Genomic DNA, 13,615 nt, shown 5'->3' on the forward strand with positions numbered 1-13,615 from the left:
AGCTTGGCTGGGTGGGGTGGCTGCCTGGTAAGGCGGCTGCCTACGGGCCATGAGTATTTTGGTTGCAGTCCAAGCCGTGATAATGAGCTCTCTAAGCAAATGCTAGCCCTGAAGAGGTACCCCTAGAAACCTGCAAGAGCTTCAGCCTCTGTGCTGGAGACTCCAGGGGGCAGCCCTAGAAGATTTCTAAGGGTCTTCAGAGGAGTAACTGAGAAAGTAATCATACTTTTTGCTAAGTTTAAGTCTTCTATACAGGATCTGTACCCCCATCAGAAAATATTTATGGAGCTGTAACCCCAGAAAACCACTGTTTAGTGCTAATGCATGGGAGTGAGAGTGTTTATAGCAATTCAAGCTCTGTCTTACTGTAAACATCCTCAAAGTGCTCCTGAAGCTACAGGCTGCCCTTGTCCTAAGATGAAAAATGCATTTCCAGGAGCATGCACTAAAGAGGCAGAGCCTTGCTTATGGAAAAAGGCTTCCAGACAGTTGCAGATTATCTGAAGAAGGGTGAAAGCATCTTTTGCGGAAGGATAAACAGGCCTGAAATCCTGCAAGTGGCTTATCCTCAGCTATACAGCATGACTGAAAAAACAAAACAGAGGACCAGGTTTATATTCTCCCCATGTCAGGGTCAGTTGCCTCCCTGGTCAAATGCCATTTTTGATTGCATGTCTACAGCGCTCCAAGTATATGCGCCTCTTTCTTATTTAGGTAATGCCAAAGAGCACAGCCAAAGCCATGAGGGATGGGGAGTGTGACAAGGGCTGAAGGGAAGCAGATGGAAGAGAGCTTGGCTGTGGAAAGGCAGCCCAGCCACCAGTGTTTGGTAAGTCCCTCCCTGCATGCCAGCTCAAGGACTGTTCAGAAAGCAGCTCCTAGTGTTTTCAGCACAGTGCTCATGAATAATTAACCCAAACAAAACAACAAATAACGTTGCCTCATCAGCATGCCATGCGGTCTCAACTGCCAAAGGAGAAGTACGGGTAAGACTGATTCAGCTCCTGAGGGCAGCGAATCAGAGTGAAATGCCCATGAAAGGGTGACTTCTGCCTGGGTGATGAAGCAAGAAGGAGCTGAGGTCGACTTTGCTTAGGGCCCTAGATGGGGACATTGGACATTTAAGCCTCCTTCCAATTCTCACAGGATTCCTCAGTAAATTGGTGATCTTGGCCTATATTTAAGTCTGAGATAATTTATTCTTCCCTTTCTTCTACTCTTTGTCAATCCAGCTATAAGTGACCCTGGTTAGGGACTGTCTGGGCTTCTGAGCAGCTTCTATAAAATGGGGCCCTGATTTCTAAGTTGAAGGCTCTGTACAGCAAGGAAGCGGTAAGTGCACTATGGACAGTCCTGGAGCTTGACAGCCTTTATATATCGAAAGGACAGAGACTGGTTGGTCACTGCTACAGCGACTATCTCACCTGACAGTAGAGACCCACTGTTACATCAAAACTGCCTTATATTTGAGCCTGGGTTTATGACGCAATGAGCCTCCTTGTGTTGTTCTTTCACCTGTGTACCAGTACCCCCCAGCTCCAATAACTTCTGAATCAGCTGTCCTGATTCAACCCAGCTCAATGGAAAGAAAAGGGTCTTACAGACCCAAGATTCCTGCAGTTTTCATGAAAAAACAGCAGCTGGAAAGAAGGCAGACATTTCAAGTTAATATCCTACTGAAGGAAAGGTAATTACACCTCTTGCTCCCTACCTGTTTTAAGATGCAGTGGCCAGGTGACCAGCTGGCATTTAGATACCGGCAGGTCAATCAGCACTTGCCTAGCTTCAAGCCAGCTCCTGCACTTGCTGCCCCTTGCCTGTAAAGCGAGAAGCTGTTAGAAGAGATGAGGACTTTGCTGGGGAGGTCTGGAGGGGATAAGGGTGCCCTGGGGATATTACAGTGTGCTGGGAGCACCAAGAAAGGAAGAAAGAAAAAGCAGTTGTAATACACAAATCAGAAGGAGAATTGGTTTTGGCACTTTCCTGCTCACAGAACAACTCGATTTTTATGTTCAAACTTATTTTCAGGACAAAATGGATGTTTCTCTAACCATTACAGTACTTCCCCCAGAAAATCTCAGTGACTGGAAACTGTCTCACCAAACCTCCCAAACCTGCATTTTCTGTTTCTCAACTGAAAAACTCACCTTTCTGGACTTGTTTGGCAATGAGAAAACATTTGATTATTTTTTTTCAACAGAAGTGTTTGAAGAAATTCTATGGAAAATGGAGCTTCTTATTTTCCAGTTTTCCTTTTTTTCCCCCTAGGAATAAAAATACTTCCCCAAGTGCTTCCTTGGACTTTGGACAGAAAAAAAGTCTAAGACAGACAAAGACGTGAACATAGTCACAGCTGAAGATCTTCCAGTCCGAGAAACTGAGACGGACAAAGAGTGGGATGGGATTAAGCGTGGGGAGAAGGAATGTGACTTTTCCCAAGGTCAACCAACCAGCCAGGCACACAGTGGAGAGTGTGCTGGTGCTGTTGGGTCAGCATTTCTGCCACTTGACCATGCGGCGCCTCTGCGTGTCTGTCTGTCCTGAAATAATGAGTTTCTTGGAGCAGAGCCAGTACTTCCCTGAGTGCTTGGAAAGTGCCTCGCACAGCCCTAGGTGCAGTCATAAATAATATTTTAAATGATAATAATAATATTCAAGTGGAGACATGCCACTGAAGATGGGACACACTCAGCAACAGAGTCCTAAATCTATGCCCCTCTTCTGGTAAAAGGTACAGTTTGGCTCACAAAGCCTGGGAGACCAGTATTTGCTTCTCTGGACCCGATAATCACAGTCTTTTGCTCTGCAGAAGGCAAAGTGACCTGAGTTGAATTAGGTCTAATATCTACTCTAACACCTCATGTCTGTAGCTGGCAGCTCTGGTCAGCTCTGGAAGGCTTTTTGCAGCTCAGGGGGATATCTGGAAAGAGTAAATTAACTGTGATGGTGTGGGGAGCTGCCTGGACTAATGTTTTTTTCAGAGATAGGCTCTGATTGACACTTCAGATCTGCCTGACAATCTTTTATTCTAAGTGCAGTTGCTGCCCTTCTTCAGAGCAGGAAGAGCTGGTTTGGTTGCTGTCCTTCAAATGATGGATCTTATCACATGGGAAAAGGAAAACAAAACCCACCAAACCACCTGGAAACAGCCACAGGTACAGCATAAAAAGAGGTAAAACTAACTGGATCTATTTGAGGTATTTCTGTTTTTTCCCTCTATGCCATAATCCAATGCAAGATATGTGAGAATAGAGGCTATGCTCTGAGGAACAAGAGCTGACTGCTTGCTTGCTTTCTTTGACCGTGCATTATGTTGTTTCCCTTCAATAGATTTTTTTTAATGCTTTGCATAGGACTGTGCAACCCTCCAGTGACAACAGCACTGGGAAGTCAGTGGGACAATCTCTTTTACTCACTTGTTTTACACTGCCTCTTCTACCACCTGTCCTCTCCACTCTGGTCTTACTCCTTAGTTTCAGGTATTCTTAATGCTTGCTAAATGCTGGGATCACACTACTCAGCTGCTCTCAGAAGAGGCGACAGCCACTTTACCATGTAATTTAGACATTTGGGGTTTACCTGAGTCTGGCCAAGAAGAAGGTTGGGTCTCCCAATGGCCAGAGGCATGCTTCGAATCCTCTTCTGGATACGCACTTAGGTGGCAAAATAGGTCTCTTGCTTGAGATGTCCTGTCTCTCCTCACTCATATATATATAGGTCCATCAAAAGACAGACAGGCTCTTTAGACTGCAGAGTACAGGGCTACTGTTGTATGTCTAAATACCAGGAAAGATGCTGATAGTAAGAACTGCTCTGAAGTGGATGTTTCCCTTGTTCTCTGTGAACACAGGTGTGGACAAGACCAAGGACCAAAGCTGAAAGGTGTACCAGCTCCTGTCTGCGTGCCAGCCTGGGTATATTGCAAGACGGGTATGTCTACAGCCTTGCATGCTGCACCATGGATGGGATTTCTTCTTGTCAGGAGTGTTTGTCTTTGTGATCCTGCTATTGATGGGGCATCACAGCCTGATCACCAAAAGCACTGCTGTTCGCTGCTGCATTCACCTCCACCTTGGAGCTGCAGTCAAGCCTTCCCAGCCAGTTCCTTCTCTTGAGCTTCGTGAGAAGAAGACAAGCCCAGGCAGGCCATCTCCACAGCTGCTGCGCTGCAGCAAGGCAGCTCAGGCTGAGGCATGTTTCAGCAGCTCTTCTGTGCTTCTCCTGTACCCAAGTTGTGGATGCATCAAGTGTTTCAGTTTACAGGGCCATCAGCCTGGCAGCTTTCCTCAGCGCTAAATTTACTTTTTAAAGTTACATCAGTGTTGTACCCAAGGGAATGGAGGAACAGATGCAGCCTGTGAAGTCTGGCTTTAATTCACCTGCCTCATTTAATTTCCTGCCCTGCCTTCTAATCAATGACTCTACACTAGTGGCCCTGGGAATACAGAGGTTTTTCCATATACAGAATTCAACGCAGTGGTTGCGCTAGCTGAGCTCTCAGGGTCTCAAGGAGGCTGTGTCATGTCTCCTTTGAGGCTGCTTCATTATGGCTTTCTCTCCCTCAGAAGCACTTGCACACAGTCTCCAATCCATGACAGCTGTACCACATTTCCTTACAGGGGCCCGTTGGCACAGGGCAGCTGTGCCACGTTAGCCTCTCTTAGTCTGGCCGGCTGTGTGGCATTCCCTCCTGGAAGTGTTCTCCTTCCAGGTGTTCCTGGTTTTCAGCCACATGGCTTTCTTTTCAGGGCCACATGTCTCCATGGCGGCTCTGCCATGCTACCTCAGACAGACTGCTGGGGCCAAATGTGTCTCGTTACCTCTCAGGGGCTCCCAGCATCACTGCGGGACCAGTGGTGCTTCGCAGGGGCTCCTTTCTCAAGGCAGCTGTGCTGACGTTCCCTCGCAGGGCCTTCAGGCCAGGCCATCATGCCACACTGGTCCTGTGGTGTGTCCCTTCAGTGAAGACAGCAGCACCATGTCACCTCAAAGGTGCTTTCAAGACTACGTTGCCTCAGACACTCAGGGCTGTCAGAAAGCCTTGATGAAAGGGTTTCTGGCACTTTTGCTTTGGTTAAGCAGGCTCCCACTGTCCTACTTTTTTTTGAGCTCATGTTAATTCCAGACAGTGCTGCCCAGTTGCTTAATCAGCTGGTGTCAAAACCCCGGGGAGACAGGAAGGCTGTCTTTGGCTGGTAGCACCTATTTTGTGACACTGCTGCTTTACCTTGTGTATTATAATCTGTATCAGATTGCTCTTTGCCTGCTAAAATGGACAATTAGGATCCAGTTGTAATGCAAATTGCATGGTGGAATAAAAAACGTGGGGAACAAAATCACAAATAAGTATTTATGTCAGCCTTTGTTACCACATGATGGGTCCTGCTCAGTTACTGCTTGCTGTGAAGCATCAGACAGAAGAGAACCTGGTGTGCCTTTGTGTTTTATAGGCATGAGCTGCCGAGCTGCTCTGTGTAAGACTGCCTTTAGGCACTCGCATGCCCTGATAATGTGTATGTGTGCAAACCTAACAGACAGATTGCCGCCTACACTGGAAATTTGATGACTGCCTTGTTTTTTCAAGGCTCTGTTTTATATACTGCAGGCCAAACCTGTGGGGTAATTTCCAGTCTCTCTGCACAGGGCTGAGATGACGTGGTGAGAGAAGCATAGAGATGCTGAAATTTCAATCTGCCACATAATGTGCTCCTAATACTGATAGCCTTGCAAGTGTAGTGTTGTCATTGGTGTTCATTGTGGTTACTCTTGTCATTGTTGTCTTCCCCTGTTTGGTGCTGAATTGTAAATTGAGAGAAATATTTAAATTTGTGAAGGAATCTAAAGTTACTGTGGAATTAAACACACAGGAGTTCTGCAAATGCAAATGGAAGAGGTATGTCTTCATTTAAAATGGCAAGTCATACCAATGTAAAGTAATATGATGCTGATGGAGCTTTTTTTACTGCGTATCAACTTTGCACTTCCCCAGGCCTTGGGTAACAAAGAATCAAACTGCACGTTTTCACAGCAAAATTTATCTTTGAGAACTGGGATGGAATATCCATGTTTATAAAGTGTTACAGCTGGCAGTTAGGAGGCCAGTGTTTTAAGGGTTGGCTGAGCTTGTACAGTACCTTGTAAGATTCAGTCAGCAACGTCTGTTCATATCCCGTCGAAATGGTGGCTTCTAGAAGACAGAAATAAGAGTGAGAAGTTGTGAAGCCAGATGGATGAGGTGAGTTCAAAGTCCTCCTAGAAGCTATGGCAACATAGCTTGTGTATCTACTCAGAAAAACCTTTGCAACTACCACACATGACTCTAAATAGCCTTATTTTCCTGCTAGCAGTGAAATAAGCAGCTTCAATGGGGAGGAGTAAATCCATTTGATTGCACATGTTGCTGTGAATAACCCTCTTCTTACTTATTAGTAATAACCCAATCTATTGCTAGCAGCATGAACACCAAAACAGACAGCCTCATGTGCCAGAGAACCATTGTATTGCTCCTAATGTTTCCAATTACAACTGAACAAGGCGAGTTGGAAGGGCCTCAAGGGAGGAAGCTCTGTAGGAAGGAAAAGGCAACATGGAGAACTTGGGTTTATACACAATGTATGTGACAAATGAAATGTATCAGGGCCAATGTATCTTTTGAGGAAGACTTCTGCCAGGCAGGGCTAAGCTCATTCTGTTCCTGACTTTCTTCTAAGCTAACGCATGGTATTCATATGTTAGGTCATGAGATGGTGCAAGTGTTGGCTTGTTAGATCATCTTCTGAAGGAAAGAGGGGCTTCTATACCTTTGGTGTGGGTGAAGCAGCAGCTGTCAAGCTTAGGGCTCCAGTCCAGAACTTAGATGAAAATTCTCCATTGAAATCGATGGCAAAGCACCTGATCACTTCACCATGGCAGGGGTGTTCTCACACGGCAACACCCTGGGAAATCCTCCGTTGGAATAGATCAGATTCTGCTCCCATTTATGCAATTATAAATCCAGCGTAGCTCCATTTGAAACAATTGTTTTCATCCAATGCAAATGAGATCAAGATCTGGCCGAGGCTGGTTTTGTACACAATGGAAACTGCCTGAATTATGGAAAACAGGAAACAAATCTAATGTAAACGTGAATGGAAATATCATACTCTCTGTTACATCAGAATAAATTGGAAGCAAGTCTGTTGATTCTAATGGAATTCATCTGGATTTACACCAGACTGTGGCTCAGCATTTGTCAGTTGGCTGCACACCGACATCAAAACGCAAACCTCATCTGAATAGCTTTGAACAGTTTCTTCCTTTTCCTTTACATTTAAGCAATTGCCTCTGCATCCTGGTAGCTGATTAGCCTTTTCAAACAAATAAACCCCATCAAACAGACATCAACAAATGAACCTTGCTCTCGCTAGCATTTTCAGAATCAAAATGATGAATATGAAGTACTAAGCCTGGTTTTGGAGTCACTTAAACTTGCTCCTGTTTCTCTGTGTTCACAACGTACAGCAGCAGGATTGAGCTCATGGGAGGACAGACCTTAGCAACAACTATTCTGATTTCCCTGATGTATGTCAAATTTGTTGCCTTCTCACCAGCAGTGGTCAGGGCCAGATATTTCCTAGGATGCACAGAAGACCTTTCAGTAGATAAGAAAAATACTGTCATACTTCCACTCTTGGTGTGTTCAGTCAGATGGTCAGAACGGAGCCATAACCCTTCCCAACGGATCTAATAGGAAACTGTGCCATGCTCTGTTCTTGCAGGCAGGTTTCTGAGCTGCTTTGTGCCATTGTGCAGCTGGCCAAGGGAGCCTGTTGCTCATGGGAAACTCTTCATGGGGAAAGTGAGAGGGTTAGTTAATGTCTGAGCAGCAAATTTGACTCCCTGGATGAAAGTCACTGGAAAAGTGCAATGTCTGAATAAGAGCACAGCCACATCAGCCCCTTCCCTTAAATCTCAGTTACCCCTGCTTCTTAAATAATTCAGTTTTTAATCTGTTGTTCATGTTTCCCTTTGGATAATTAGTAAAATGCATCTTAATTAAAACAAAGAGGAGGAGGAGAAGACACAAACTAAACCCTTAAGTCAATGGGATTTGGGGGTGGGGGGGCAAAGCCATTATTCAAGTACAAATCTTGTTGGCAACCAGGCAAACATGGTAATAACATGTACGGAGAGCGTTTCAAAGGTAAGAGTTTTCTCAAAGCTGGATAATTGTTTGTCTCTACTCCTTTCTTTCAAGGGACTCGCTAGAGTCTGACATCTGAATACCACAGAGCTTGGCCTGCAATCAGTCTCCTGGGGAGAAGAGCTAGGGGAGCAGTGTGGTCAGCAACCCTGGTTTCTATTTCTCTGCCACTGATTTTCTGTGGGATCCTCAGGAAGTTAATTGGGCAAGACTTTCACAAGTGGCCCCCATCTATGGTTGCTTTAACTTGTAGATGTTCAGCCTGAGACATGCACAATCACCCTTTGCTGGATTATTAGCAACAAAGCATGCGCGGATCTCAACCAGCATCTGAATGTGCCAGCCACTACCCATCAGAGTCTTTATGTTCCCATCTGTAAACTGTTAAAATACTTTCCTGATTTTATAAAGCTATTAAAGTCTCTCTAATGAAACAGAAGCTTTCAAAGAGCTGTAATTATTATGGCCTATTCTTGCTTAGGCTTATTCCGGCAGGTCAGCTGTGCTTAATTTGTGAGAGCTTTCTCATCGCTGGCACTGCAGACCCTATGTGGCATGCAACGTCTTGCTATCTTGTTTCTGTTCTTTACAGCATCACCTGGAATAAATGCCTGCAGCCAGGATGCACTTGACAGTTGTGCTGTTGATACACAAACAAAAGCTCCGGCTTACTCATTGCTCACAGCCTCCGTAACTGTGTCTGCCATGTACCACAGGCTTATTTCATCCATGTCAATGAAGTTGGCATGTGTGAGCTTGGAAGCAAAGAGAAAGCAGAAATGAGAAGTAACTGGGTCCCAGCCCAACCCCAGCTCTCTGCAAGAGTGCACTATATGCAGTCATGAGCAGCACTGGACTGCAAAGTATATGTAATCCTAGGGAACCAGCTAAAGTTAATTTGTCAAGCTCCTTGGAGAGTCTCAGCAGCATCACTGCTCTTTACTCACTGCCTGCAAATGATCCCAATGCACCCGAGAATAAAGCCTGTGTTGAGGTGGGTGTAACAGGGCCACCAAATACAGAGTCAAGAGAGAATCACAACTGCAGAGACATTTTCTGCTCTAGTAATACAAGAAGATGGGGGGCAGTTATTTGTTTTTAGAGGAATAAAATTCTTTAGGCAAGAGCCTTATCAGTGGGAATAATTGTCATTTACCATTCACACTATGCAGTGGGGCATCAGGCCCAAGCTTGTAGCTACAACCTTTAGCTATAACTGCTGTGGACTGGACTGTGCAGAGCTTTACTGAGCAAGCAGTCACACTGATTTCAGAACAGCTTTCCCCAGGGTTTGGCACTGCTTTATGCGAGTATAGATGTGAGACCCTACACTTGATTCTGATCTTCCAGAAAATTGAGCCATTTTCAGTGGATATATGTCTGACTTACTTGAATATGCATGTGACGTGGCTTCAAAAGCTGATACAACCTTGATAAGATTGTAATTAAGTTATTCTTCTAATTAAACCCTACCTATATTGGGCAGAATCCTATCCATTTCAGCTTGGAGACTCTTAGGAACACAGAGCTGGGTTTTATGTCAGAAATCAGGTTTGGCCATGATGGCAATAGAACGGGTTAGCCTATAAGCTCAAAGTAAATTTGCAAACTCCATCTGTTTAAAAAGAAATGCATTAATAGATTCTATGACTGATCTCCTGAAATGTCATTTGAATAGTTTTGACTGTGCATTTGTTTTATTTCTGGGAAATTTCAGAGTACAAAAAGACTTATTTTCCTTCTTCATTTGCCAAGAATCTCTTTGAAACTTGTTTGTAATATAGACCAAGACTTGGACCAGATCTTTAGCTCACATAAGCACATGTATCTCTATTGACTCCTGTAAAGAGATGACAATATATGTGAGCTTATGATCAGGGACAAGAAAATGAAAGCAAGAAACTACTAGGTATGAAGCTTTTTGACCAGGGAAGCAGTTACTCCAGGAAATGTATTATTTCCTAAAAGACTGATTCTTCCAAATTGACAGCCTTACCTGTTTGGGATATGAACGCCTAGGACATGTCTTACTGACCCAGTGCTGTCCTTCAATCAATCCCTTTTTATGCTAATAGTTTGAGGACCTTCCGACTGTCTACTCTGCCCCTCAGGGTATGTGCAGGTAATGCTGGATGGTTTGAGGTTAAAATATTTCATTGTGAAAAAAGGCACAACAGATTTTTAAAATATAAAGCCTTCGGCAATAGTTCCTGATTGCAAACTGGAGAACGTGGTGGTATGGGAGAGGGTCTGGATTATTTTAGTGCTGCTAAAACCAAGTGCTTGAAAGCCAAATGCTGAGGATGCAACAGGTAACATACCTGGATTGATGCATACAGAGATGCTTACATGAAAACAAAGAGACAGGGATATAATGTAGATGTGGGCTAGAGCTCTGAGTAAGCAGAAATACCCATAGACTAATGAGACATTAATATTAGGAACAAAAGAAGAAAAAAAGGAAGAATGTGGGGCATCCTTCCAGATCGCTGCAGCGTGGTAGAAAGGCCTGGATGCCTCAGTACCAAGTGCTCAGAGAGATGTTCAGAAAGGAGTCTGGACATAACGTTATGAGGCAAGACTGTATGACAATTAAGAGGGTAAAAAAAGCCACAATTCAGGGTTTAAGCCAGGGCTAGTTTAAACTCTGGGTGCATGAGGCTAGACCTGCTCAGTTCTGGTTTCTTATAACTTCCCCTGAAGATTTTAGCACAGCAAAAGGATGCTGAAAGAGTCTCCTGCTGCTAAGCCTCCACCATCACTGGGGTGGTGACTTTTTTTGTAGTTTAATAGTAAGTTGTCAGTTTTCAAGTCTGTCAGTGCAGTGCCTTTCTCCCCATAGTGAGTAGCTTATTTCAGCAAGGAGTTATTCCTGGTATATATGAAAGAAAAAAGGGGTTCTTTTTTTCCTTTAAGGAGAGAAGAAATAGTCTTCCTGACAAAATCCCAGTGAAGGCATTGGGTTATCAAATGCTGGGAGAACTCCCTAAAAACATGAATTACAGTAATGCCAAAAGCAGCAAAAGCTATGCTGAGGTGTGACGTAAGAAGGGAGTCTTTGGCGAGACACAGGGCCAGTCCACCAGTCCATCAGGAATGTGTTCCAGCCACCAACTGCAGGTGCTTGAGGGAGGAAAACAAGACCGGGGATGCTTGGAGGTGTCTGTTCTCTCTTATTCCAGCGTCTGGAGGCTCACACTCTGCCCAGCACCTCTTCTGCTTCCTCTCGCTGTTGGCTGAATTTTGTTTCTATTTTCTTTCACACTGAACATGGGGAAAGGAGAGGAAGCAGGTCTACAAAACAGTTTCCAGTGTCCTTCCCTATCTGTCTGTCTGCTCCATACAAACAGTTGCTTTTCTTAGGGATGAAGGCAGAAGATAATTCCTTTAAGTGGCAATTAAGCTCCAGGTGGCTGCAGAAAGCTGCAGCTTTCGCCAGCTCCTGCAAAGACACAGCTTGAGCCAAAGGTTTCCCTACTTCCCTAAACCAGGAGATTTTTCTCCTGTCTTTTTTGTGTGTGGCGGTGGTTACAGCCCTACCCCTCCAGGGTAGCCCAAAGTGATTGCAGCAGCAGGGAAAATGACAAACCAAGGATGCTCCATAAACTGGCTGTGCCCTTTTTCTGAGATGCACTAATTTCACAGAGTAGGGAATAGTTTCCTTGCAATCCTGACTTGAACTCACTGTGCCTCAACTGCAACACCTCTCTCTTGCAAGCACTGAACCCAGTTCAATCCCTTTTTACCCCTGCTGTGCTGGCAAATGTTGGAAAGAGACTTTTGATCATGTTGGATGGAATACTGTGGGCTGATGGAGCAATACACACACTCCAAGACTCAAAGTGAATCTCATCAGCAGACATGTGTGATCCTTTTGGCTCAGTAGTTAATGAGGTTAATGAGGACACCTGTATGAGCCATCTGATATGGAAGGGGAATGTGTCTAGCCATAGTGATTGCTCAAGATGACACAGCATATCACTGGCAGAGCTGGGAGCAAGCAGAGCACAGCAGGGCAGGGCTTTATCTTCAGGTCTCCTCCAGGTCTGAAGTCATCCCATCCACCCTTTGGAGCAAGTGGATGGACAGAGCCATGAGCTTGAGGAGATGGCTCAAATTCAGCCTGGTGTTATGCCTGTGCAATGGAGTAATACAAGATGTCAACATACAGTCTGGATTGGACATGCCCTCTGCTATCAGTGAGGCTTGTGAACCTTAGGAGAGCTTCAAAGCCTACCTGTGCCTTCATTTGCAAATAAATGTGAGCCCCTAAACTCAGAGGATCTCCCTTTCCCAGACAGGTTTATTATCAATGGCATCAAACGGTGGGACGTTACCATTTCTACTTGGTTTTAATGATTTATCATCCCTGATTTATGCACCACTGGTGACAGCAATTTTCTCTGATTTGGACAGGTGGATGGAATTACGTGTCTCTCTGTTTGGTGTGCTAACAGAATCAGAATTAATATTTTGTCTTGCCTGGCTTATCTTAGCTAGACACTAGCTATTATTTCACCTACTCTGTTTCTCTTCCCCCTCCCTGCCACAACTAAAATAATTTGATTTTTGAGCTATACCTGAAGCAGGACTCACCTCAAATCAGATTTCAAATTCCTTGACCAGAGTCCGATCTCAATGCTATCAATCTCCACCATGTCTGAGCACCGTCAGTCATGTAATAGGACGGATCAAGCAGGGAGAACACATTTGTGGGTCTCCACAGACACCTGCGCACAAACACACACACATATTGGACTTTGTGTGCAAGCAGGCCAGCATGGGGCAGAGTAAGTGAGAAACTGCTTCCATCAGCCAACCTGGTGCACGCTCCTGTGCCCCTTGCCATGGTCTCGGCCATGCAATCCCTCACAGAGATCATGGCTATGGCCCTGCAAGTGTGAGTGCACACGCAGAGGAGCATTCCTGTGTGCTCCTACCCTAAGCGTGTCTGTGCACACCTCGCTCTGTGTGTGTGTATGCTGGGAGGCAAGTGGGTGAAAGCAAGTTGTTGTTGATTACTCACAACGTGCTTTTCCTCTGCCCTTTTTCTACTTTGTTCCCACTCGTGCTGAATTACAGTCACCATCACTGGTCTTTGCCTCCCAGCGTGGAATGCTGTGTTGTGTTAGATTCTACACATATTGCATTGTTTGCCTTCTTTTTTTCCCCCTTTCCCCTCCCTGCTCATGGTTGTTTATTTTCTCTTCATGTGTGGTGTTCAAAAGCCTGTTTGAACAGCAACTATCCAAGCTGAATGAAAAGGGATGTTGCTTTTGGAAGATCCAACAGAAGCCTGAACAGAACTGATACAAAACTATGAATTAGCTTGAGCTTTTTCTCACCTCTTTTCTTTTTCTTTATTTTTCTCCTGCTTTTTTTCCCTCCCTGTCTATTTTCCTAATCCTAATTAAAATGTGCTGGGCACAAAGC

General features: G+C 44.8%; 1 long non-coding RNA gene across 1 annotated transcript; it reads right to left on the reverse strand.

The window, feature by feature from the left end:
- Positions 1-6,018: 6,018 nt before the first annotated feature.
- Positions 6,019-12,899, reverse strand: LOC121086142. Its single transcript, XR_005827289.1, has 3 exons — positions 12,779-12,899; positions 6,801-7,085; positions 6,019-6,187 (listed from the first exon to the last, which is right to left on the reverse strand). It is a non-coding gene; the product is annotated as an uncharacterized LOC121086142 (long non-coding RNA).
- Between the last annotated feature and the right edge of the window lie 716 nt (positions 12,900-13,615).

The sequence above is a fragment of the Falco naumanni genome, chromosome 4 (assembly GCF_017639655.2).
Source record: "Falco naumanni isolate bFalNau1 chromosome 4, bFalNau1.pat, whole genome shotgun sequence".
In the NCBI taxonomy this organism is placed as follows: domain Eukaryota; kingdom Metazoa; phylum Chordata; class Aves; order Falconiformes; family Falconidae; genus Falco; species Falco naumanni.